We start from the raw sequence: 5,113 nt of genomic DNA on the forward strand, positions 1-5,113 counted from the left end.
ACTCTGACTCAAAAAAAAAAAAAAGGAAATAGAAACAAACAAAAACGCATAAGAAATAGTCTCTAAGGACATATAATAGTTTAAAGACCTTTTAATATACAATTTCTATGATGTTTACTTTCTCCTACAAATCCTAATATTTTTATCCTAATTGAGTCAGTAAATAAGTTGAATTGTTGCCTTGTAAGGTTTTGGTGTGAATTTATATATTTTACTTATGAGAAAGAAAACGTGTTGTTTTTTTCTCTATAACACTATTGCTCAGTTGATGCTGAGCTAATAGTACTATTTTTTAAAATTAAAATCTAACTGTATTTCCTTATCTGACTAGAACTAGTTTCTCATTTTTCTTTTGTACATAATTAATTCAGTTTTCAAATACGTGGCAGTTCCTAAAAGTGTTGTGAAATTCCAATATTTATCCTCAGCCATGATTCTCCAAATGATGTATTAGCCCTTTCTTTTGCCTGGAGGGTTTTAAATGCTTCAGTATGACAGATTTTGGTACCAAATGAGGACCTCGATTTCTAGGCAAAATGATATTCCTATGTTGTGATCTCTTCTGTCCAGTTTTACTTTTACTAACAAAAGGGCAATACTGAGCTTTTTATATGATCATTGATTGCTAGCAGTTTGTTTTGATATTTCTAATACAGAGTTTTCACTGATATAAGAAGGACAATGGCAAATAGGAGCAACATATATACGTACTCATTAGGTTAATTTAGCAAGGAAAGACTCTCAAGTATGAAAATAAAAATAGGCAAAAGATCCTTTTTAATTATCTCTATAGTGAGAACAGATTTAAACTGGAAGGATTTGTACCAATTACGCAAAATACTTCAATAAGAACTAAATGAACATACAGTATGCATAACACATATAGACTCCTTGCTTTATTTCTCTTTTTTCCCCTAGAAACATCGATGCTTAGAAGTAATCACTTTTCAAAAAAAATTTGCTAAGTCTGTAATGGAAATGGAAATGTTATCAGTTAACAAGGAATAGTGTTAGGAATAGAGTGGTGGTTTCCCACAGGAAATCTATTTGCCACTTCCAGTGTGATGTCAAGGGCAGGTTAATGAGATTACATCTTGCTAAACATCCTGAAACTCATCACTTACCATTTCTAAATTAGGTGGCAATTATCAAGCAGCTTTATCTTGTAACACTAAATCACTTAGATCTCAACAACATTGTTTCTCAACAATGCAATTGCAAATTTATCTATAAATACAGTGAACAAAAAGTTTCAGAAACATTATATTAGCCTGCTGTGTGAAGCAACATGGAACACCTCTCCTTACTCCTGTAAAACTATACAAATGCTTCTGTTGGATTCACTGTAGATAAAATCATCAGGAAAATGTCTTCTGTCAAATTGTATCTGCTATTCAATTCAACAAACATTTAAGAGAATATCATGTGAAAGTCTCTATATTGGGCAATTTGAGTGCTACAAAGACAAATGAGCTAAGACCTTGCAAGTTATGGCCCTAAGAGAATTGGTTAAATGGTTTTTAGTAATAGAAAAATTGTCTTACATGCAAGCTAAGAAAATAATACCTTTTCTATTTCTCCACTTTTTAATGAATCCCTTTCCTTAGCTCTCAGATGACATTTTGTCTAATTCCACAAATACCCAGTCTAAAGCCTTTCATTGCAGAGCCTCATCCAAGGCCAACATCCCCAAGCTCCAAAAAAGTCCTCCATCACAAATTTCTCCTCCTGCCATGGGTGACCCCAGAATCACAATCAATAATTAAAAAAGAAAACTGGTTTATCCCTTCTCAGAGAATACATCAGTCAAATCTATCTAATATGCTTAGTCATTCTACAAAGAAATTCCCACTGGAGCTTATAAAACCAGTGTTTACTGTTTTAGTCCTGAGGTTAATAGTAACATTCTTGCTGAGTCACTGAGGCAGTGCTGCTGGGTGAGTAGGTAGTAGGTTGGGAAAATCTCAGAATGGTGATCCTTTGACTTTGAAGTCTTTTAGCCAAAGTGTTGGCAGCAAGATGGCAAAATAGAAGATCCCCTGCCATCAGTCCCTACCACAAAATTCAATTAGAAATTATTTAAAGACAAGCATATTACTCCAAATACACCAGAACTTGGGGGATAAGCAGAGAAACCCTCTGGGCCCACAGAATCAAAAGAAGCCATGGCTGGCAAGAGAAACAATCATTTCAAACTGTCTCCCTCTTCTGCAGCCAGCATAACACTACACACGAAGACTTCTCTAGCCCCCAGTTGCTGAGGTGAGAGGATGGAAATGAAGGTAGACATTTTATCTCCTTACCAGTCAGGAAATCTTCATGAACAGTTCATTCAGGTTCCATCCCATGGGAACCATTGGGAGTGTCAAGAGGGCTGAGCCACCTAAGGTGAGTTGAGAACAAAGAGTGGGGACTGATTACAGTGGCATGTTAACCTTGGTGGCTACTCAGCACTCCAACAAGAACACCATATTGCAGTGACTGGCCCACGCCATAGTGCTGCAGGGGTACGATTCATGGGAAGGCCTGAATTTCTAGCAGGATTTTCCAAAAAGCCCTGGTGCTCATGTGGAGACTTTCCTGTCCTGGAAACAGCTGAAAGTTGGGGTTAAGTTCTGATGCCTGCTTAAGTCTTCCCCAGAATGGGTTACAGTGGCAGGTCAGCAGTATGGCTCCAAAGCAGTGTTTAAATCCTGGTGTTCACAATAACAAAAACATGGAAACAACCATGTTGCCCATCAAAGCTGGACTGGATTTAAAAAATGTGGTATATATACACAATGGACTATTATGCAGCCATAAAGAAGGACAAGCATATGGACTTTCCAGCAACTTGGATGGATTTAGAGTTGATCATACTCAGTGATCTATCACAGAAACAAAGAACAGAGTACCATATGTTCTCACTCATAAGTGGACCTTGAACAATTATAATACCAAAAGAAAGTGATAGTAGTGGGAAACTGTCAGGGGAAGGGGTTGGGATTGACAGTTGAGGGAAACTGCTAGGGGGGCATACCTCATCAACAAGGGTACCTGCATAATCAATGTTTGTATATCTAACCCTGAATTGTACCCCATATCTTTATAATTAAAAAAAATTTTTTTTAAATAAATAAATCCTGGTGTTCACTACAAGTCTTCCTCAAACTAGGAAACAATGGCAGGGAAACAAGTTAGTTCCAGTGTGGTATTTTTGTTCCAGTGTTCACTATGCAAGGAGAGAACCCCCAAATCACTGGAATTATCTTTTGGAGCATGGTAGTACACTTGAAATTTGTTCCTACAGATCAATCGGTCAACCAGTTTTTATATGGAAGCCTTGGGAAAGTTACATCATTATTTGTGGAAGAAATGTCTAAATTGTGACAAACAGGTGACTGGTTCTTCCACCATGACAATGCATCTGCCATACTCTGCTGAGTGTTCAGCAGTTTTTGACCAAAAATTGCATGACCCCTGTGCCCTGCCCTCCTTTTTCACACAGTCTTACCCCAAGCAACTTTTTTTGTTTTTCCAGGTGACAAAAGTCCTCAAAGGGAAACATTTTGCTGATGTGAAAGACATAAAACAAAAAATGTCAGAAGCACTAAAACTCATCAAAATGGACAAGTTCAAAAACTGTTTTTGAGCAGTAGGAAAAGCATCTTGATAGGTATATTGTATCAAATGGAGACTACTTTGAAGGTGACTGAAATTTAAACACGTAAGATTGCATAATTTTTAATAAATAAGCTTAGTGTTTCTTTGCAATCCCTTGGTACATCTTCCCCAGAATGGAAAGCAATCACAGGCTAGGACTTAAGTTCCAGTACATAAGAAGTAAGGTATAATGCTACCAATGAACATCTGAAAAAACTGAAAGAGGTAGCTGTCTTTTCAAATGTGCAGGCATCAGTGTAAAGGTGCAAGGATTGTGAAAACTCAGGAAAATATAACACCACCAAATGGAGCAAACATAGTTCCAGCAATGGACCCAGAAGAACTGAAGATCTATGAAATGTCTGACAGAGAATTTAGATTAATCCTCTTAAAGAAGATCAAGGAACTACAGAAAAAGGTAGATAAAAATCTACATAAAATTTGGAAAACAATCTAGGAACAAAATGAGAAACTTAACAAAGAAGTAGAAATAAGTTTTAAAAAGAAATTCTAAAAATAAAGAATACAATAATTAAACTAAAAAAACACAATTGAAAACTTCAACTGCAGACATGATCAAACAGAGAAAAGAATGAGCAAGATTGAAGAGAAAACATGAAATTACTCAGCCAGAGGAGCAAAAAGAATAAAGAATCCAAAAGAGTGAAGAAAGCCTCTGAAGATTATGAGGAACTACCAAATGAACTAATTTCCACATAATTGGAATTTCTGAAGGGGATAAGAAAGAAAAAGGCCCAGAAATTATATTTAAGAAAATAATGGTTAAAATGTTCTCAAATCTAGAGAAAGACAACAGCATTCTCATTCAGGAAGTTCAGAGGTTACTTGTCAAATTCAACTCAAAGAGAAAATTTTCATATAATAATAAGTTTGCAAAAATCAAAGAGAAAGAAGACACAAAGCTTCCAGAAAAAAAATCCCATTGAACAGAGCCCAATATGACTTTAAGTTGATTTCTTAGTCGAAATCTCGCAGACCAGAAGATAATGGGATGCTATATTCAAATAACCGAAGGGGAAAAAAAAAACCTGTCAGTAGGAATATTCTACCCAGAAAACTATCCTTGAAACAAACACAAAGGAGAAATAAAGACTTTCTCAGACAAAAGCTGAGGGAGAATGTCAACACCAGAACTGTCTTACAAGAAATGTTAAAGGGAGTTCTTCAGTCTGAAAGATATGGATCTTAATGTGTAACGAGAAAACATATGAAGGTAAAAGTAAGAAAACAGACAAATGCAGAATTCTCTAATACTGTAACTATGGTAAGTAAACCACCTATATGAAGGTATAAAGACTAAAAGACAAAATTATTAACAATAACTACAAAAATTGATTAAGAGTTAGACAATATAAAAATTGCAAATTGAAATATCAAAAAGTAAGCCAGACTCGGTGGCTCAGTCTGTAATCCCATGCCTTTGGGAGGCTGAGGTGAGTGGACTGCCTGA

The sequence above is a fragment of the Carlito syrichta genome, unplaced genomic scaffold, assembly GCF_000164805.1.
Source record: "Carlito syrichta isolate Samal-C Ts95f unplaced genomic scaffold, Tarsius_syrichta-2.0.1 Scaffold308266, whole genome shotgun sequence".
Taxonomy (NCBI): Eukaryota; Metazoa; Chordata; class Mammalia; order Primates; family Tarsiidae; genus Carlito; species Carlito syrichta.